Raw genomic sequence first — 23,505 nt, 5'->3', positions numbered from 1 at the left:
TTCTTGATGTCTCCTAGAGCCATTAGCTTCTACTTGTCAAATTCCAATTTTTAATAGATTGTTTTCTTCAGTCAATTTTCCAGCTCTGTTTCCATTTTTCCACTAAGGTTTTGTGTTTCTTTATCCCTTTGTGTAAATTTCATTTTAAATTCTTCTGTGAATTCTTTTTTCATATTTTTAAAATCATTAATCAGTTTTTCTTCTACCTCTCTCAATTGGCTTTTAATATCCCTCTTGAACTCTTCCAACAATGCTCTTTGGGCTTTCAACAATTTCAAATTCCTTTCTGAGGTTTCAGATGGGAGCACTTTCTCAGTGCTCATTTCTGTGGTATTCATGTTTTGGTCCTTGTTCCCATAGAAATCTTCTATGGACTTTTCTTTTCTGGTTGGCTTCTTGCTCATGATGCTTGCCTTTTTCCTGGTTTTTAGAGTGAATTTCAGCTTCCAGGACAGAGTGTGCTCTATCCAATGACTCTTGTTCTTAGAGGTTGAGTCTTTGTGTATTGTGGTCTCTGGTTCTTTAACCTAGAAGTTAGAATGCTGTAGTTTAACTGGTGTTTAACTAGTTGGTGTGCCAAAGTAGAGGTCAGGTGAAGGCTTTCTGAGGTTCCCAGGAGTTACCCTGGAGTTCACTTCTCGAGGTGTAGGACAGGGGTACTCTGGCTGGAGGTGATCTCCTCTCCTGATATACAGCACAGACAGTTGAAGTTGTTGGTGAACTCTGTCTGTACTGGTGTCTGCCCAATTCCCTTGGCTGTGCTAAGGCACACCTGGGGTCCTTTTGTTGCCATTTATGGACTCCAATCCCTGAAGCTCAAGATCTCTTCCTAGTTTGCTGAGGTGGGGGAGTCTGGGATAGAGTGCTCTCTATCCCATGGCTCTGGAGAGGGAATCTTACTAGTAAATCCTGGTCAGAAAACCCTGTGGTGGCTCCCAGATCAGAGTGCAAGGCAGGAGAGCAGTACACTCCTCTCCCTTCATTGTGCCACCTTGGAGGAACCAAAAACTTTCAGGTTCCCAGAGTGTACCCTCCTCTTGACAAAGAACTCAAAAGTTAAGTAACTGGCTGAGAAAATGCCCCCAAAATGGAAAATGAATAAGACAACAGGTTGCGTTCTTGGTGAGCAGGTATATCCTTCCATCCTTTTAGATGATGAGGAACAATGTATATGATCAGAGGAAGACCTAAAAGTCAAGTCTTCTGCATCCAAAACCTCCAAAATAAATATGAAATGGTCTCAGGTCATGGAAGAGCTAAAAAAGGATTTTGAAAATCAAGTAAGAGAGGTGGGGGAAATATTGGGAAGAAAAATGAGAGCAATGTAAGAAAATACTGAGAAGCAAGTGAACAGCTTGCTAAAGGACACCCAAAAATTCTGACAAAATTAACACCTTTAAAAATAGATTAACTCCAATAGCAAAAGAAACTCAAAAAGCCAATGAGGAGAACAATGGTTTAAAGAGCAGAAGTAGCCAAATGGAAAAGGAGACTCTAAAACTCACTGAAGAAAATAGTTCTTTAAAAATTAGAATGGAACAGATGGAGGCTAATGACTTTATAAGAAACCAGGAAATTACAAAACAACACCAAAAGAATGAAAAATAGAAGACTATGTCAAATATCTCATTGGATAACAAGTAACCTGGAAAATAGATCCAGGAGAGAAAATTTAAATACTATGGGATGACCTGAAAGTCACAAACAAAAAAAGAGCCTAAATATCATCTTTCATGAAATTGTCAAGGAAAACTGTCCTGATATTCTAGAATCAGAGGGTAAAATAAATATTGAAAGAATTCACTGATCACCTCCTAAAAGAGATCCAAAAAGAAAAACTCCTAGGAATATTGTAGCCAAATTCCAGATTTCCAAGGTCAAGAAGAAGATATTGGAAGCAACCAGAAAGAAACAAATAGAGTATTGTGGAAATACTATCAGGATAATACAGGATCTGGCAGCTTCTACATTAAGGGATCAAAGGGATTGGAATATGATATTCCAGAAGTCCAAAGAACTAGGAGCAAGAGCAATAATCACCTACCCAGCAAAACTAAGCATAATACTTCATGGGAAAAAATGGCAATTCAAAGAAATAAAGGACTTTCAAGCATTCTTGATGGAATGACCAGAATTGAATAGAAAATTTGACTTTCAAACACAAGTATCAAGAGGAGCATGAAAAGGTAAACAGGAAAGAGAAATCATAAGGGGCATACTAAAGCTGAATTGTTTATATTTCTGAATAGAAAGGTCATATTTGTAACTCTTGAAACTTTTCTCAGTATTTGGGTAGTTGGATGGATCACAGTGAGTTGAATAGGAAGAGATGATGTCTAAAATTTAAGGGTTTAGAGAATAATATTTTGGGAGGAAAAAGGGAGAAATGTAATGCGGCAAACTATTTCTTGTAGAAGTGTCAAGAAAAAGCTTTTTCAATGGAGGGAAAAGATAGGAAGTGAGAAGGCAAAAGTGAAGCTTGCTCTTATCACATTTGGCTTAATGAGGGAATAACATGCACACTCAATGCGGTATGCAAATCTTTCTTACACTAGAGGAAAGTAGGGGAGAAGGGGAGAAGTGTGGTAGGTAGGATGATAGAAGGGAGCGCAAATGGGAGTCGGGAGTAATTAGATGTAATCACTGTTGGGTAACAACAAGGTCAAAAGAGACAGTAGAATAAATGGGGAGCAGGATAGGATGAAGGAAAATATAGTTAGTTTTATACAATATGATTATTACGGAAGTCTTTTGCAAAGCTAAACATTTATAGCCTATATTGAATTGCTTGTCCTCTCAGTGGGGGATGGGTAGGAAGGGAGGAAGGGAGAGAAGTTGGAACCTAAAGTTTTAGTAATGGATGATGAGAACTGTTTTTGGCATTCAACAGAGAAATAAGAAATACAGGTAATGGAATATAGAAATCTATCTTGCCCTACAAGAGAAAAGAGAAGATGGGGATAAGGGAAAAGGTGTGATAGAAGGGAGGGCAGATTTGGGGAAGGGGTAATTAGAACGCATGTTGTTTTGATGTGGGGGAAGGGGAGAAATGAGGAGAAAATTTTGAACTCAAAATTTTGTAGAAATGAATGTTGAAAGCTAAAAATAAATGAATAACTTCAAAGAAATAAAATTGCAAAGTTTCATATGAAAACAGTTTAAGAGTGTTTTGTACATATATATGCTTGTATATGTGTATGTAGTTCATACTAATGTATTGAATCTATTAATCTATTAATATATAAAGTTCTCATAATGGTTTTACTGTGCTAAGAAATGCCACATTGCAGTGTGATTTATGGATATTACTTCAAAATATTCACTTATTTATAGCATTTCTTAATTAACACGTTATTTTTTTCAAAATAACCCTATGAATTGTTACCAATTTCTCAATCAAAAGAAGACTTTTTATTTCCGTAGGATTTCTGTCATCTTTAATTAAACTGAAATCTTTGAGGCTTTTTTTGAAGCTCAGATAAATTAAGTGGCTCTTACACAGACCAGTGACTATCAGAGCTAATTTTTCAAATGTAGCTTGAGAGTCCAAGTTTTAGGTCTTTTCCACTAGATAAATGGAATAAGGATTTGATATGGCTTCTACTAGTTTACAAGCACTGTTCTAAGCATTTTCTTATTATCATCCTTTTATTTCTTTTTAACTCATGTCATCATCATGATTATGCCAAAGAAAATTTCAACTAGGCCCAGCACTCCACCCACTGCACCACCCAGTTGCCTTAACATACCATCCAACTTCCCTAAATCAATTCAGTCAAGCATGAACTTATAAGTTATTGTAGTTAGTTTCCATGAACACATTGGTAACTAAAAGCAATCTTTCCATGCTACTTATAAAGCAGCCTATAAGGTTTCTGAGATACTAATACTTTGTGTCATTATTCTACTGTATTTACATAACTCTAACCCCATGAAATCAGTTAGAGTATGTTTAATTAACGAGATATTTTCCCTGTGCTGTAATCTGTGAGATCATCAAAGATCAAAGAGCCAACCAGAGATACTTTCTTGTAATTAACCTTCAGTAGGGTCTTATAATTTTTGATACAGTGAATTATGTGCATATATACACACACGTATACACACACGTATGTATATAAATACACAGGTGGACACAGAGACATATACACACATATACTATATATACACACACACATATGTATGCATATTCAGACACACACACAAGAAAGTCATGTGATTTTACAGTTAAAGATTATGAAAATGCTCATTGGCAAGTTATTTCCAAGTTAGGAATACAGCCCCTGTTTTCCTCCTTGATTACACTTCTACTCAAAATAGGAATATATAGTTGTAGCATTTTCAAGTGGATATTGGACATTGCTTCTTATACTTTGAATTATAAGCAGATGGGTTTCTACAATGAGTGTGCTCCTTATAAAATGTTTATTTCATTTTTTCTTTTTTAATGTATAATTTATTTATTTTTCAGTTTTGAACATTCACTTCCACAAGAATTTTAATTCAAAATTTCCTCCCCATCTTTCCCCACCCCTTAGCCAGAACAGCATGCACCCCATCAACCCCCTCCTCCAGTCTATCCTCCCTTCTATTACTCCCCACTTCTTCAATCCCCATCCCTTCTTTTTCCCTGGAGGGCAAAATTGATATCTATAACCTATTTCATGTATAACTTATTTCCCAGTTACATGAAAAAACAATTTTAACATCCATTATTGATGCTTTGGGTTCTATGTTCTCTCCTTTCCTCCCTCTCCAACCACCCTCATTGAGAAAGCATAAAACTGATCCTATCTTTTGATCATTTCTCAGTTGGAGAATGGCCATTGGTTTTGTTTCTTTATTTTATAAGCTTGACTCAGTTCTTCACATGTTTGAGAAATGAGGCCTTTATCAGAGAAACTTCCTTCAATTTTTTAACAGTTACTATTGATAATTGTATTTCCCTCTATCTTATCACTGCTTTATTCTATCATCTAACTCCTTTCACCCTGTCCATCCTCAAAAGTATTTTCCTTCTGTTTACCCCTTCCCTCAATCTGTCTTCCCTTCTATCACTTTCCCCCTTCTCTTATTCCCTTCCCCTCGTACTTTCCTGTAAGGTAATATAGATTTCTATATCCAATTGAGTTTGTATATTATACCCTTTTTAAGTCAATTCTGATGAGAGTAAGGTTCACTGCTCCCCTTGCCCTCAACTGTAAAAGTTTAGATGTAATGAAGAAAAAAATAAAATATTACATAAATGTAAAAAGAAATAAAATGACTGCCAGTTATGCCACTTTACTCTTTTTTAACTGTCTGGAATCTTATCTAGATTTGAACTACGTCTTTCAAAACCCTCTTTTATTCTATACTTCCATTGATCTCTTTTTCATTGATTTAACTTTATTTTCTTGACAAACTCCTCTTAGAATTGCTTGTCTCCTATCTTTTCTCTTTTTTTATCCTCATGAAAACATGGCTTTTTTCAACTATCACCTCAATCCTCTCCATTTTTTATTTCCTTTTCCAATGCTTCGAATACAGTGAAACCAGATAAGGTATAAATATGTTGCTGAGAATTATAGATTCCATATACCTCCTTTGCTAGGGAAACTCTTATTTTGAGGTTGATTACAGCAATGTCATGATGTTGCTTTTCCCTATCACCCCTCAGTTCACTATCCCTCCTTTAACAAAGAGTAATTAGCTCACATTGCTCATCTCAACTTAAAAATATAACTTAATAACTGGAAATTTCAATATTCACATTGATATCCTCTCACATTGATTTTCTAATATCTTCACCTTCTATAACTTACTTTCTCTTACCTAAGGCAGCCTCACAGTTCATGTTTGACTTTTGTCTGTTCATAATTATATTTTTTCATTACTTCTATTTTGCTTTATTTACTAAGCCTTCTTTATCTTCAGAATGACCTCAACTCTCCCTCCTTCCTTTTCCTCCCAATTCACCACAATTACATATGTTAGATTGACTAGTTAACTTCTTTGACTTCTTGGTACCTATGAAAGCATTTCCTAGGCACAGAAAATAGTCTGTCATCAGATTTGTGTGACTGAATGTTTGTCCTTATTCAAAGTTTAGCTTTGGAATCACCTGAATAGTGAAGCATTCTCTGACCCTTTCAGTTAGTATTTTCTCCCTAATCAACATATTATACCAATGATTTTCGTGAGTGGAGTCATCTAGTAAAATTTAAGTCACTTTAAAATAAATACTATTTTGCTTTTATCTCTTTGTTGGCTAACATAATGCCTTGCCCATAGTAGGAAATCTTTTTAAGGAAATTGAATTTACAAACAAATTTGTGCCTTTAATGTGCTTGTCCTCTGATATAGAAATGACATCTAAATATATTTACTGTGTTAGGTAGCTATTGAAGCTCTTTCTTCTAGACAGGAATAGATATTTAAATTCTGAATATCGGGAAGTCCAATGAATAGGATTCAACTTTGTAAGCCAAATGAAAGAACAGTGCAGTAAGTCTTATAATGCTTCTTTTTCTCCCTGACCTTTGCTTATTTCTAACACTTTCTTTTTCTTGTGACTCTTCTTGGCCCTATATCTCAGCTGATAACCTGCCATTTTGTGAACTTTGCTAGAAATTCAATATTAAAAAAAAATTTGGGGGGATCGGTAGGACCTAAAGAATGATGATTCTTCGTTAATATAGTATCTTTTCATGTTAAATGCATGCCTTAGTCAGATACCAAGAGAGGAAAAGGAGCCACTTGAGTTTAAAATTCTTGTGACAATCACTGACAATAACTCTCTCCTAGATATTTCATTAGTATTTGCTGTGCTGATGGTCCACATAATTCCACTTTCACTGTGAGATGAGAAAATATTTTGAAACATTAATGAAAGAAGAATGCTACCATGATTCAACAGGGTCAGTGCTTCATGCATTTTAATTAAGATAATTTAAGTTATTTGAGTTAAACCGTTCTTGATCCTCTACTAGTACAGTCAAAAAGAAAAACAAACTGGTTGGTTTCCAAGTACAGGAAATGAAGTGTGTTTTGTATAGTTTATAAGTGCCTAGATTATTTTTACTCATATATAGCTGAGTGGATTGGAAGCTGTACTTCACATATTAGACCATCATCATATAATTAAAACTACCTAAACCAACTGTCATTCTCTGGAGCTCAGGATCATCAGCTTGCTAAAGTTCTCAATTACCAAATGGTTATGTTAGCCATTTGTTATTATCCTTTAGTACTGGAAAACAGAATTTTGTTGAAAGGCTGGTGAATATCTTGTCTCTGAATTTTTGATTAATGAACCTGTGGAAAGATGATAGCAAAACCAGGTTCTATGTCTTTTTCTGACAGGTTCAGAAACTGTATTTTGTTTTGGTTCTAGGAATGTTAAAACTCTAGGAAGACAGCTATGTCGTGCAGTGGATAAAGCACCAGTGCAGGAGTCAGGAGGACCTGAGTTCAAATCTCACTTCAAACACTTGACACTCACTAACTGTATGACCTTGGGCAAGTTACTTTATCCCAATTTCCTCATCCTGCTGCATCTCCAGTCAACCTGATGAATATCTGGTCCCTGGATTCAGATGGCTCTGGAGGAGAAGTGAGGCTGGTGACCTGTACAGCCCTCCCTCACACAAAAGAAAATCAAGTGCAAGTTATGTCACTATTTCTCCAACTGCATGGTCTTCTTCGGCAAAGAAGAATGAACACACATTAAAACTCTCTGAAATGTACTCACATTTTTTAAAAAAGTATTTACTCCTGATTTAGAAACAAGAATGTAAATTATTGACTGATAATGGGAACAGACTGTATTTGCGCAGTATCAGTATATGGGGAAAGCATGTTCCTATCTTCAAGTATTTGAAGGGTCCTTCTATCAGAAGGGAACCTAATGCACTGTGGTCCTGTAGAGAACAAATGGGTAAAAATTAAAGAAGGTAATCATTAATCTAATATAAGGAAGGCTTTTGTAGTAATTAGTCACCTCCTCCTATGAAATTGAATACTTGAGATCAATGAAACTGAATACTTGAGGTCAGTGAAACTGAGTGCTTCATCAAAGGAAACAACCATAAAGCTGTATAAACATCAATCATGGATACCAAAGGAAAGGGAATTGTTTATCAAGTCATTCAATTCAAATAATAATGCTAATAATTATTATAATTATAGTAATAATTATGTAAAATTATTATAATAAGAAAGACATCCGAACTTTATAATATATTTTTATGGTTCACAAAGGGCTCTCCTCACAACAATTATGTTAGCCATATAATGCAAATAATTCAATTTTTGCTTCTTAAATAAACTAAGACTGGACAAGTGGCTTGACAAGAGTTACACAGTTGCAGAGTTTGCAAATGTTTAAAAATATGTTGATTCCTTAGAGCTTTGGTACTTGATACACACTTTTAAATATTCACACCTATGTTGTCCTTCCCAATTCATATTGCAATTGCCATAGCAGGTGGTTTCCTTATAGAGTTGCCTGGAAAGTTGCATGGAAATTCTCGCCTCTGGAGTCATTTATGTTTACAGATCAAATGACTTTTCACATATATCCATGCAATTCAGCTCTCAAGAGGAAGAAAATCTTTATCAACACTGAAAAGAAATCTTACTCATAGGTAGACATACAGACTATGTGGTTGGGGAAGCTAAGGCTGGTGGATCAACTGAGTTAGATAATTCTGAGCAGTAAAGCAAAAGGTAATCAAGGTCCACACCAAATCTGGCAACAATTATTTCCAGACACACAGCTGTTTAAGGAGGGGTTAACCAGCCCAGGTCAGAACAACAAAAAAAAAAAAAACACAGGGTAAAGCTTTTGTGCCAAGCACTGTTGGGATCGGGTCATTGAGTAACTGCTGCATATCCAGACTGGGTGAGATAGAGTCTCAAAAAAAAAAGTCAGATACTATGCATTTTCTTTAAATTTCATTATCATCACCTAAACATTTTAGCTAGATATTTCTAGATGAATTTTGCAAGGCCATTTTGTTCAGACATAAATAGTATTCCTCTTGATATTTTTCTTAAATAATGAATGAGAAAATTTAATACTTAATTTGATGATATTAGCACAATAATAAACCTTTTCAGTGATGGAATAAATATCATTGTAGAGAAAATGATTTAATATTGAAACAATGTTGCCCGTATTCATCATGTCTTTAGCACTTCCTAGAAATACTAAACTGCGACAAGAATGAAGGTTCTTAATTCAGATCTGTTAAAGGAGAATTAATCATCATATCACTGGTATGTGGACTTTCAAGAGAGTAAACAGAATGGATGCTTGGGACTGACTACTCACTGAATTACATTTAACTCAAAACTAATATTCATATCATCTTAAATATTATGAGAAACAGCAGGCTGATATCAGAACTACTAAATATGGACAAGATGGTCATAGAAAGTAAAGCATGCTATATGACACACAAATATAGAAGCATAATCCTCCTTTGGACATGAATTTCAAGGGGTCCACAATGTTAACCTGAAATGTTATTGTTCTTGTTTAGTCATTTACAGTCCCGTCCAACTCTTTGTGACCCCATCAGTTAGTTTAGTTAAACCTAAGTGTTGTTTATAAAAGTGCAATGGACAGTTCTTATTCTTAACATACAATGTAGCCTTTGCAATGTGTCTTCAACTGACTTTTCTCACTGCGTAAACCCAATCCAAGATGCATATATCTTTATTAGCACAATAATCAAAAACAAAGACTTAACTTACATTTTTATTATCTTCGTCATTTTTTAGAGAAAGTTTTTCAGTAGAATTATAAATAAGTTTTAAACTATCTAAAGGGAGTCATGATTAAAATACAATGGACTATTTTTTTTTTTGATTTGTGAGCCATCTCTTTTGCTCAAAATCAATCTCCATCTGCTTTCAGTTACTAAGATTCAAACATCAATTCGAGAAAATGTGCCTCTGTAATGTCATGCCATGCTTAACATATTCAAAAGGGAGAGAGTAGTATGCCTCACAAATTGAATGTGAAAGGCAGGACACAAGAATGAAAAAAGTAGAGGGAACCAGTTAGACAATTTCAAGTGAAATATGTAGTCCTGAAACATATTACTGTAAGACTATTACTTCTTTCATCCAAATAAGTCATTATGTATTTCTTCTGATCTAGCCCCTCACCATATTGCAGGGTTTTTGAGCGACATCAGGATTGTGACAGCATTTGTTCCCCTTATTTTTCCTTATAATTCTATTTTGCCTCTTCTTTGACAATCGTATGTTTTGTAAAATGTGAACTAAATTTTTCATAAATAAGATATTAAAAATGCAAACAGTTTAAAAGGTCATTGAGTCTATCTTTCTGTGTTTTCCAATGGTAGCTTTTCAGTACTTTGCTCAGTTTTCGATGAACTATTTTCCTTGGGAATGCTTTTTTGGATTTTCTTTTTAGCAATCATTTTGTCACATTTTATTTTCATTTTGTCTTCCTTTGTCATTGCTTATACAGCAATCCCACCATTAAAAACAATTTTTATGTTGAAACCATACAATTACTTAAAACTCAGAAAATTTATTAATTATTATCCACATGTGGAATGAGTTGTAGTTAGAATCAATGATTCTCCCCTCTTTTGCATGTGTCACCTGTCTCTTTGGTTGTGAGCATTCTTTTGGATATATGACTTAAATTACAATGATGATCAGGGCAATTCCAACTCTAAAATTTTGTGATTTTACAATCATCAGAACTAAATTTATAATGCATTTTTAAGTTAACAGTGACTCAAAACAACCCTGCGAGGAGTTAAATTTCTTTTAGATTAAGTTTCTTTGGGAATAGGTAGGTCTTATCATCAGTAAAGAGATAAAGGCTATCAGGGAAGTGTAACACTCCAACCAACCAGTCAATTCACTAATACAATACTTTTGCACTATAGGGTTTGAGGCTAAACACCACAATAAGAAAGGGTCATCCAGAACTGATTATATGACATATTTTATTTGTATTTATTCTACGGTATATGGTGTATGTACTGTATACCGTAATAATATATCTACACACACATATAATTATTTCATTTCATCCCTTGCTGTATGTACACGACTGTTATATTTTAGTGATGTATCATATAATCAAAACATAAGACTATAACATATTATGCAAAATTATCACAGTTACAATGAATTCCATATGATTATACTATATATTTATTATATATGTATATGCATACATACATATATGCATACTAACATACTTATCTCTCCTACTGCAATATTAGCTACTTGGAAATATAAATTGCTTCATTATTTATATTTCTATCTTCATCACCTAGCATGGTTTTTGGTAAATACCAGGCATTTAATATATGATTGTTGACTAATTGATACAGGAAGGATAGAATGAGAGAGGCATATTTACATTCTGCAACCAGAAGGATAAATAAGTAGTACCTTCTTGAATGGAGAACAGTATTTTATTACTCAAATTCTGTGTATAACACTGCTAATCTTGCTTGTAGGTCTAAGAATAAATCTATCACTGCTAAAAGCTGATGTTTATTTAGTGATCTAATGTTTGTAAAATATTTTACATACAAAATCTCACTTAAGCCCCACAGCAACATGTTGAAAAAACTAATGTAAGAAATGTTAGGGAAGGTAGCCTAGCAGATCTCAAATTGTACTATAAAGCAGCAATTATCAAAACCACTTGGCACCGGCTAAGAAACAAAAGGGTAGACAAGTGGAATAGCCTTGGGACTCAAGACACAGTAGGCAAGGAATATAGCAACCTCCTTTTCGATAAATCCAAGGACCCCAGCTTCTGGGATAAGAACTCATTGTTTGACAAAAATTTCTGGGAAAACTGGATAACAGTGTGGTAGAAACTAGGCATAGACCCATGCCTGACACCATACACAAGAATAAAGTCCAAACGATCTAGGTATAAAGACTGATACCATGAACAAACTGGAGGGGCAAGTAATAGTGTATTTATCAGATTTATAGAGAAGGCAAGAATTTTTGACTAAAGAAGAGATAGAAAGCATTATGAAATGCAAGATGGATAACTTTGATTACATTAAACTGAAAAGTTTTTGCACAATCAAACCCAATGCAACCAAAATTCAGAGGGACATAGCAAATTGGGAAAGAATTTTTACAACTAATCTCAGCGATAAAGTCCTCATTTCTGGAATATATGGAGAGTTCAGTCAAATGTACAACAATACAAGTCATTCACCAATTGATAAGTGGTCAAAGGGTGTGAATAGGCAATTTTCAGAGGAAGAAATTAAAGATGTCTATAATCATATGAAAAAAATGCTCTAGATCACTTTTGATTAGAGAGATGCGAATCAAAACAACTCTGAGGTACCACATCACACCTATAAGATTGGCAAACATGACAGAACAGGAAAATGATAGATGTTGGAGTGGATGTGGGAGAGTTGGAATACTGTTTTAGTTTTGGTGGAGGTGTGAGCTCATCCAACCATTCTGGAGAGCAATTTGGAACTATGCCCAAAGGGCTACAAAAAGGTGCATATCCTTTGACGCAGCAATATCGCTTCTAGGACTGTATCCCCAAGAGATCATAAAAATGGGAAAGGGTCCCACATGTACAACAATATTTATAGCAGTACTCTTTGTAGCTGCCAAAAACTGGAAATCAAGGGGATGCCCATCAATTGGGGAATGGCTGAATAAGTTGTGGTGTATGAATGTAATGGAATACTATTGCGCCATAAGAAATGATGAACGGGAGGACTTCAGAGAGGCCTGGAAGGACTTATATGATCTGATGCTAAGTGAAAGGAGCATAGCCAGGAGAACTTTGTGCACAGCAATGACTGCAGCATATGAGAGATTTTTCTGGTAGAGTTGGAACTTCGTAATAATGCAAGAACTTAAATAATAATAATAATAATAATAATTCCCAATGTTTTCTAAGGCAAAATTATAATTAATATAATTATACAAATTATATTTATAATATAAATATAATCACATAAATTAAATAATTATATAATTAATTATAAATATAATTAATGGTCAGTTCTAAAACAATTAAGTCTGACTCTGTTATAAACTGAATATTGCTTCCTCAGTAGTTGCATCATGCATTGCTGGACCTTATTTAAAAACTGACTATATTGGCTAGGGTGAAAAAAGGTAATATAAGGGTATACTTCATTCCAAATATCTAGTAAGTGTCAAAAAATTATGATATCCCCAGTAACAGCCAGGTAGACAGATTTCTTCAGAACTAGCCCTGCTTTCCCATAGAAACCAAATTCAGTTACTGGTTTATTAATGTGAAAAACATTTTAAGGCATTAATGAAAGAATATGATTTAGTGATTAATTCTTCTCATTGGCTTTTGGGGTAATATTTAGCAGTTTAGATTCTCACATTCTTTTTAAATAGTTTCTCTCCAAAACAAATTTTTTTTTCTTCCTACAATACCTTTTGCAATTTCATTCCATATATCTGTTTTTCACAGTTATTATACTTGTTTAGGACAATGTACTTCTCAAAATATACTACAAAATTTAGTATTTTAATATGGAGATGTTGGCTTGGGAAGATATTTTAGAGGGAGGATATAGCAGTTTCCAAAATAGGCCCTTGGCTAGAGATGAAATGGACATCTTAAATGGTGCTCTGTGTCAATAATATTCCCTTGCTCAAACACGGATTCCATTATTTTGATACACATGATTGAGCTTTGACTATTAGTAGCCTTTTCTTTGGTTATGGTCTATCAACTACTTTTCCCTGTTAAAAAGCAAATGCATTTAGTGAATGATAACAGTCAGGTATTTCATTCATTGGTACCTAGGGGTAAATCTGTATCATAGTGGTTCTAATAATGAATGCTGAATGAATGCAGTTCATGCTTGAATGAGACTTAGAAAATTTTAGGGCAAGACAGGAGGAGAGAGAGAGAGAGACAGAGACAGAGGCAGACAGAGACAGACAGAGAGACAGAGAGAGAAAGAGAGACGGAACACTTTGGAGGTTAAAACAGAGTTTGTTCCTTGGCAATCACAGGCTGGAAAGTTCTGAATTTCTGCAAGAAGAGAAATATGGGTGAGTTTGGAGGAGGAAAGTTATGAAGCATTTGTATGCCAAATTATAGTTGCTCCTAGAGGTGATAGTGAGCCATTTGATTGGATTGTGTAGGGACATGACATGATTAGACTTGTGCTTTAAGAACATCACTTTATCAGCACGGAGCACGGTAGTATTGCATAAGGATAGGAGGGCAAAACAATGTTAATAGGAAAGATGGAAGACGTTGAAGACAAATTTTTCTTATTTCATATTTTTGCTGAAGTTTTGTCTCTTTTCCTTTTACGCTGACTAGAACTGGCCAATGTCGCTGAACCATAAGTGATACTCTGTATCTCCTTCAGCAACATGCCAAGGAATGCTATTCTAATCCTCTAGGGATACTGTACTTACCTTTTTTTCCTGTAACCTAACTTTCATTTTTCTTGTTTTCTTTTCTAATATTTTTTCCTAATGAGAGGAGTAGAAAAGAGAAGTAGGAGAAAGAGAATTCAGAATTAAAGTAAAATAAAAATCATACAATAAAGGAGTTAAGCAGCTCTGTATGTGGCATGTATCTACCTTAGAAGGAAGGAATAGCAATATTACACCTTATATAATACAATGTGATGTCCTCGATAAAGCTTTAACAAATGACCCATTGTCTTGAACACATGCAGTTGAAGTCATTTTCCCTTATTTAACATTATGAATTGATGGTTTTCCTAGTTTCATTTTCCCAGTATTCTCCCACTATCATTTTGTTGGTTATAACTAATCAAAGTAATATTTATATCTGGGTAACATATATTTTCTCTGCATAATAGTAAATACCTTTTGTAAGGCATTTGTATTTTCGTCCTAGATTTTAGGCATCAATACCATTTCTAGTTAATTGAGTTAAGTGACCCACATGAGAGCTAAATACACATGTGATGTGACTAGTTTATTAAGGAATGAATCACATTAAAATAAATCTGAACCAAATTTGACATCCAACAAGTAAATCAAGCTCAAATGATATGCATACTCTACAGGAGGAAAATTTGACATTTGAAGGTCATACTAGAGAGGGCAATGACAAAAGATGGAAGCTGCTTTGCATATCTTTATACAAGCCTGAAAAGGTTGTATATTTTTTTCTGTGGTAAGGTTGAGGGTGAGGGGCAGCGAGGAGTTGCTTTACCTGTAACTGTTCCTTAAACAGTGTCTATGAATAGCTCAGGCTTCATTACCTTTCTTTAAAAGAAGTCAATAAATTCAAAATCTTCTGTCAAATCACAGCCCCCAGTTCTTACATGACTCACACCTCAGTTTAGGAAAAATGTCATTCCCCATACAATATGCACTTTTAGCTACAGAGAGTTGGGCAGGGATTTCAGAATCTTAAAGGAAATTACACCTAGGTTTTCTTATCAAAGGTATTTGTCTTTCTTTTTTTAAACAAGATGCACAAGGTAAGCTCCCAATATAACATATGTGTATGTGTATACAAATATACGTATGTATATATATATGCATATATAAAATATATTTAAACCTCTTTTAAAATGTCATGAATGTATGTTTTTAAACACGAGCTTTTCATTCCCAAATTTTTCTTACAAAATGAACAACAAAGAGTTCATGAGTATCACTTTCTATTTAGAAAAATGCTTGCCACAACAATTGTGAATTCCATGGAGATCTATAACGAATTCATCCTAACCTACAATAGTGTCTCTGTTTCCACGTTTTAATGAGAATTTGTCTTTAAGCTCAAAATTGAATTTCAATGTTTAAGTCATTTGATAGGAGAAAGTCAATAAAATGATAAAAATAAGATGGATGGCAAGACAAACATTGTGATGCTGAGACTGAGTAGCTCTGGATAATGCCCTGTAGCACCTTCTGAGGTTAGGAGGGATGTTGTTCAAGTTATTTCTTTTCTCTTCTAAAGGAAATACTGAAAAAAATAGTTTTTTTTTCCCATACAGAATTTTGGATTTAAATTTTCATGCTTTTTTCAATCACCTACGAAATTTCTCTGAGAGTCTACTGATTATAATAGAGTATGCTTTCCTCTTTCTTCATTTTTTCGTAGAGAGTACTCTACTATAAGAGAGATCAGGCATTTTCATGTGCTTATATAGCAGGAGGACAGGTTTACCATACTTCAAACCTGGTGATTTGTGAAAGGGTTGCAGTATATTGAGTATAGATTTCAAAACGTATTGTTGGTTTGAATGGTGAAGGTTGAGACTGGGGAAAATACCTGCAGGCTGGAATGAGAGAAGACACTATTTCAATGTTGTCACTACTCATTTTTACATTAGATTTCTTTTTATTCAGAACTTAATAAAAATTCAAACCAGTTTTTCTGCAGAAATGGGATAAGATACCGGTACATGGCACTGCAAGTCTCTATTATGCTTTTTTTAAAGTATATATGTTTCATCTGTTTAAAACATGCTGTTGGTGATTTTTTTCTGGCTGCCTTTCCGTTCTCAGAGATTTTAAAAAATATGCTTCCATGACCTATGCTATATTTTGGCATATATTTGTTATATAATTAATGTTATGTATGAACTGTAATGTATATAAATATAAAGAATATTTGCTTACATTTAGATAAACATAATATGACATATTTTAGACATATAATATCTACTTTACATTACATCAATTATATGGTATATACATATTAGACACACTTGTACCCACATACTTAATTATTATTACCTGCATACTAGGTAAGGACTCCATGAGTTATCAAAGCTGTTGGGAAAACTAGAAAAGAGTCTGACAGAAATTAAGATATTTCATATGTCTGGTTAAGGAAATAGTTCATAAGTAAGTAAGGGATAGAAGGAGACATAGAAGACAAAATCTAAAATTTCGTTACATACAATTTAAAAAAGATACTGAGCACAAATGTCTGTTGCTGCTGTGGTTGTTGTCATATAGTTGCTTCACTCATGTCTGACTCTTCATGAGCTCATTTGAGGTTTTACTGAGAAACATATTGGAATGGTTTGTCATTTCCTTTTCCAGTTTATTTTCCATTTGAGGGAGATTGAAGCAATCAGAGTTAAGTAATATGCCCAGATTCACACAACTGGGTAAGTATCTAAGGCCAAATTTGAACTCAAGTCTTCCTGACTTCAGGAGCATCACTCTACACACTGTGTCATCTAGCTGCTTGCAAATAGGTTCACAGAGTACTTATGTATTGTCAGATGCTTATGCCACTAGAAATCATATACTTCTTTAAACATCCATGTGGAAAATACAAAGAAATATGTGAAACTTTCAACATGGGCAAAATGAAATGAACAGAACTACAATACCATGTTCACAATGATTTTCACAATGCAAGTGGAAGGACAAAAATAAAATCCCAGTGCTTTGACATTACAAAACCCAAAGCCCTAAATAATCTCCAAAGAAGTGATATGAAAATGAACTTCATTCACTTCTTTGTAATGTTGGAGAAAAATGGCTGTGGAAAATTACATATCATGCTGAATTTGTATGACGTATTGTGCAATGTAGCTGACTTTTTTCTTATTTTAAATATCTTTTTTATTCACTGATATGTGAGTGACCAGGTAGGTATACAGATATGTTGGAAAATGAAAGTTATGTGAAGAAAAAAATCTCTCAATTTAATAAGTCAACATCTACTCCAAATTTTACTTCTTTCATAGTGTCTCATATTTTTAAATAAACTAGAAATTTATGTTATATTCTCTTTTCCTCTCTGTACCCCTACCACACACATAGCATTTATATATCTTTGATTAGAAAGTAATTTAATTTAATACTTTCCTCTAGCTTCTAGGAAGTTGAAGTCTTTGTTTTCATTTTGTCATTGATAGTGGTGGTGTGTATCATAATGAAACACATCTATATACTCTTTCAAAGTTTATAATACATTTTGTTAATAACAAATGCATTACATAGGTATTAAAAATATCACAAAACTAAGGCAAATAAAGATAGAATTTATTTTCTCAAGATAGTCAATAGCCTAACATAGTGGATAGAGATCCAGGAAGATATGGGTTAAAGTTCCACTTCTGACATGGACTGGCTGTGTGACCCTGGCAATTCATTTAATTGATAGTGTTCTAGGCAGTTCTCTAGGATTTGACCTTCTCAAAAAGGTAACAACTTTCCTTGGTAAAGGGAAACTTTATCTGGGAGTTTCCTGAAAAAATATAATCACAGTTCCAGTCAATATATCTAACCAATGAATCAGCAAGAACTTATTGATCACATACTATGATATGAAGTCATCTAAATGGTGTAATGACTACAGTCTTGGAATTGAATGTCCAAAAGATCTTAATTTTAATCTTGTCTCAAATACTTGCTAGAGTACCCTGAATATGCCATTTGTTCTCTTCTTATTAGGGGTGTAGGGTATGCTTGAGGAAGGCCAGTACCTTTGGTGTGATGGCTGCTGAACCCTTTTGGGGGCTTTTCCCACCTTTGCTGTCCACCTGTTCCACTCAACTCTCACCTGTGGCTTCAAGAATCTACAGTATACTGAACAGCTACATCCAGTAAACTTTTTAACACAGGTGGGCCAAACCAGGTTGAGAGTAGCCATTGGTGAGTTAGTGGGGTGTCTACCCCAAGCATGTGAAGACTTCCTCTGGTGGAATGGGCTGATGAGAACAAATTGTTCCTATGGCCATGAAGGCAACTGAAGCAGGTGATGTGGAGTGTTTAGAGCTTGGGTAGACACTGAAGACTCTGAGGTCATCCATGACATCCTGAGCCATCACCAGTCATCTTGACTTTGTCCAACCAGCAGACTATGATTACTTTGGAGGACAGAGTGAGGCTGACAACTTCATGCAACTCTATCTTACTTAAATCCAATTTACACAGTAATCAAAAGACATCACCCACACCATTTTACTATTATGCCTCAAAGTTCTGTGGTGACAAGCAAGTGATGAAACTTCAGTTGGAGACATGCTATGGTTACGGCATAGCTTACCGAGAGGAGCAAGTCTTATGCCTGACCAGCAGGCTGCTTGTCCTCTTGTGGAGCTCGCAAGTAAGAGAATGAGGTGGGAGAGCGGGTCAGTGAAGCAACTCGGATTTATTCAAGCAAGCACTCTGATTATATAGTCTTTGCCAGCTAGCCCAGTGAACCATGGTAACACACATAAACAAACCCGAAACTATAGAAATGAACACAAGCTGGAACTATAGTGACAACAACAAACCAGGGGTGGGGCCGTCCCTTCCAGCATCATCTTGTTCACCCTTCCCTGCTCTGGACTCAGTTTACCTGATGTCCATCAGTGTGGCATCCCAGATGGTGTGGCGGTCAGTGCCCCTTACAGAGATATACTGGGAGCTGTAGTCACAACCCTGCACACAGGTGGCCCAGGCCATAGGATTTCTTCTCACTGGAACCAGCAGTGGGACTAAGCAGTCCCCTGGGTATCTAAGCAGCCTTTTAAGGATGAGACTGCTCACCTCCTGGTGGAAGGAAGGGGGCTAGAAAAGGTGCCTTAAACATTGCCTGCTTACCCAGCCCTGCCTTGATTACCGCAGCAGACAGGGAATCCCACTATACAGTCAAAGCACACGCAAAAAAAAAAATCTACAAAATGTACAAAAACATTTGCAAAGATGATTCCACTCACCATTGTCACATGGAACTTGCGCATACTTATAGATAACACAAAATCCAGTATATCTGAAACACAAACTGCTTTTGTTGCAAGAGAACTCAACAGGCGTCACACCCAAATAACAACCCTAAGTGAAACAAGGTTGGCAAATGAAAGTTAGCTTACTGAAGTTGGAGTTGGATACACATTTTTCTGGAGTGGCAGCAGTGAAGGGGAGTGTGGTGAAGCTGGCATGGGATTGGCAATCAAAACTAATCAAGTCAGCAAGCTGATATGACTGCCAAAAGGTGTGAATGACAGACTCATGACAATGTGATTCCCATTCACTCAAAAACACCACACCACTATCATCAGTGTCTATGCTCCTACCATGATGAGCCCTGATGAGGTCAAATAAAAATTTTATGAAGACCTAGAAATCCTTATCATCAATGTGGCAAAAGAGGACAAGCTTATAATTCTTGGTGACTTTAATGCCAGAGTAGGTTCAGACTAGCAGACTAGGCAGGGAGTCCTGGGGAGGAATGGAGTTGGAAATGGCAACACCAATGGTCATTTACTGCTAAAGACGTGTATTTCTTGACCTTCTCATCACCAGCACCATTTGGCATTTACTTAAATGCAATAAAACTTCATGGATTCACTTTTGCAGCAAACATTGGCACAGACTATCTGCTTGCAAGGAGAGGAGACAGACAAGATGTGAGAGTGACAAAGGCAATTTGTGATGCAGAGTACTGGACTGATCATAGACTTATCCTTTCCAAGCTAGATATTCTCATGCATCAAAAGTGTCACCCACGAGGCAAAATGACTACCTGAAGATTTGATGTCAACAAATTAGAGGTCTTCTTGGAACATGAATAGTTTGCTGCTAACTTGGAGGTAAAGTTAAGCCAACACACAGCTGGAAACAGTGGAACAGAAAAGGACTGGGCAGTTTTCAGAGATTTGGTGTACAACACTGAATTTGCTCATCTTGGTCAGAACACTCACAAACACCAAGACTGGCCTGATGAAAATGATGGGGTATTTCAGAAGCTGATAAATGAAAAAGGAAAACTACAAATCATTTACCAGCAGGATAGTTCATTCATCTCTAAAGAAGGCATCATTTAACTCCATCAAAAGTAAAGTACAAGCAAAGTTCAGATTCCTGGTTCAGTAAGAAAGCAGATGAAATGCAGTTTTATGCTGATAGTAACAATCTAAAGTGCTTTTATGATGCACTGAAGGCTATTTATGGATCAAAAACCTATGGTGCATCACAATTATTCAGTGTGGATGGAGCCACATTGATTAGTGATAAGGGCATTATCCTCGGGAGATCCATAGTGTGCTCAATAGACCATCATCAATCAATGCTGAGGCCATTGACCATTTACCTCAGGTTGAAGTCAATCCTTTCTTAGCTGAACTTCCAACTGAAGAACACATTTGGAGGGGTGTTAGGGTCCTTTCATGTGGCAAAGCACTTGGTGCTGATTCTATTCCAGCTGAGATTTGGTAGGTAGGTGGGCCATTCCTCATACAAAAGCTGACTGAAATTTTCCAGGTTATATGGCAAGAAGAGGTTATCCCCCAGGAATTCAAGGATGCCTCCATTGTCTATCACTATAAAGGTACAGGGAACAGATTGTTCTGTGAAAATCACAGAGGGGTCTCTCTCTTAGTCATTGCTGTCAAAATGGTTAATCCTTCATGTGGAAGATGGTTACAAACCTGAGAGCCATTGTGGCTTCAGAAAAGGTCAAGGAATAGTTGATATGGTGTTTGCTGCCTGACAACTCCAGGAGAAATGGCAGGAGCAGAAGAGAGTTCTTTCTGTACACAGCATTTGGAGATCTGACCAAGGCCTTTGACACTGTTAGTCATGAGGACTTATTGAAAATGATGTAAAAATTTGGTTATCCAGAGATGTTCATCAGCATTGAACGGCTATTTCATGACAGCATGTTTACCTTGGTTCTGGTTAGTGGACAAATGCTCTCATGCCATCCCAATTACCAATGATGTGAAACACTTGTTTGTTAGCATGATGCTTTCAGCCATGTTTGTCAAATGCTTTCAGAGAGAATGGACACGTTCGCTAATTGATAAATGGTCAAAGTATATGAACAGGCAGTTTTGAGAGGAAGAAATTAAAGATATCTATAGTCATATGAAAAAATGTTCTAAATCACTATTGATTAGAGAGATTCAAATCAAAACAACTGTGAGATGCCACATCACATCTATTAGACTGGCTAAGAGACCAAAACAGGAAGATGATAAATTTTGGAGAAGATGTGACAGAGTTGGAACATTAATTCATTTTTGGTGGATCTGTGAGCTGATCCAACCAATCTGGAGAGCAATTTGGAACTATCCTAAAGGGCTGCAAAAGTGTTTATATCCTTTGACCCAGCAATACAGCTTCTATGACTGTATCACCAAGAGATCATAAAAATGAGAAAGGGACCCACATGTACAAAAATATTTATAGCCACACTCTTTGTGGTGATCAAAACCTGGAAATCAAGGGAATGCTCATCAATTGAGGAATGTCTGAATAAATTGTGATACATGAATGTAATGAGATATTACTGTGCTATAAGAAATGATGAACAGGAAAACTTCAGAGGCCTGGAAAGACCTATATGATCTGATGCTGAGTGAAAGGAGCAGAATCAGGATAACTTTGTATACAGCAACAACCACAGTGTGTGAGGAATTTTTCTTGTAGACTTAAAACTTCATTGCAATGCAAGGACTTAAAAAATTCCCAATGGTCTTTTATGGCAAAATGCCTTCCTCATCCAGAGAAAGAACTAGGGAATTCAATCACAGAATGCAGTAGATCATTTTTGTGTGTGTGTGTATTATGTTTTGGTTTGCTTTAGGATTTCTCCTGTTCATTTTTATTCTTCTTTGCAACATGATTAAGGTGAAAATGTATTTAATTGGAATGTATGTGTAGAACCTGTATAAAATTGCATGCCATCTCAGGGAGGGAGAGGGAAGGTGAAATGGAAGGAGGGAGACGGAAGGAAAAAATCTAAGTTATATGGAAGTGATTGTAGAATACTGAAAATAAATGAAATACTAATTTAAAAAAAAGAGGATGAACACCATATCAAGGTCAACTACCTTACTGATGGCAAGTTCTTCTGAAAATGCTTAAAGACCAAAGTTGCAAGAGTGTTGGTGCATTATTTTGTTTGTTGATGGTTATGCAATCAATGCAGCCTCTGAAGCTGAGATATGACAAAATATGAATCAATTCTCTGTTGCTTGTACTAATTTTGGCTTAATAATTAGCAGCAAGAAAACACAGGTGCTCCATCAGCCAACACCACATCACCCATACATGGAGCCATCAGATACAACAAATGAAGTTTTGAATAGTGTGGATAAGTTCTCTTACTTTGGTAGTATACTTTCCAGGGATGAACACATTGACAATGAGGTTGATGCATGCATTGCCAGAACTAGCTCAGTGTGTGGGACGCTTTGAAGAGAAGTCTGAGAGAGAAGAGCTATTAGAGTGATTACCAAACTGAAAATCTACAGAGCCATTGTGCTGACATCATTGTTGTAGGCCTGTGAAACATGGAAAGTCTACCAGTGCCATGCAAGGAAACTGAATCACTTCACTTTGAACAGTCTTAGAAAAATTCTGAGGATCACCTGGGAGGATAAGGTGCTAAACACTGCAATCCTTGCTCGAGTTGAACTGCCAAGCATTTAAACTGTGCTTCAAGGAACACAACTCTGATGGGTTGGCCACGTTGTTTAAATGCAAAATGTACATTATGGAGAACTCACATTAGGAGGTGATCACATGGTG

Source organism: Notamacropus eugenii, chromosome 4 (genome assembly GCF_028372415.1).
Source record: "Notamacropus eugenii isolate mMacEug1 chromosome 4, mMacEug1.pri_v2, whole genome shotgun sequence".
NCBI lineage: Eukaryota > Metazoa > Chordata > Mammalia > Diprotodontia > Macropodidae > Notamacropus > Notamacropus eugenii.
Note: the sequence above shows the minus strand (reverse complement) of the source record.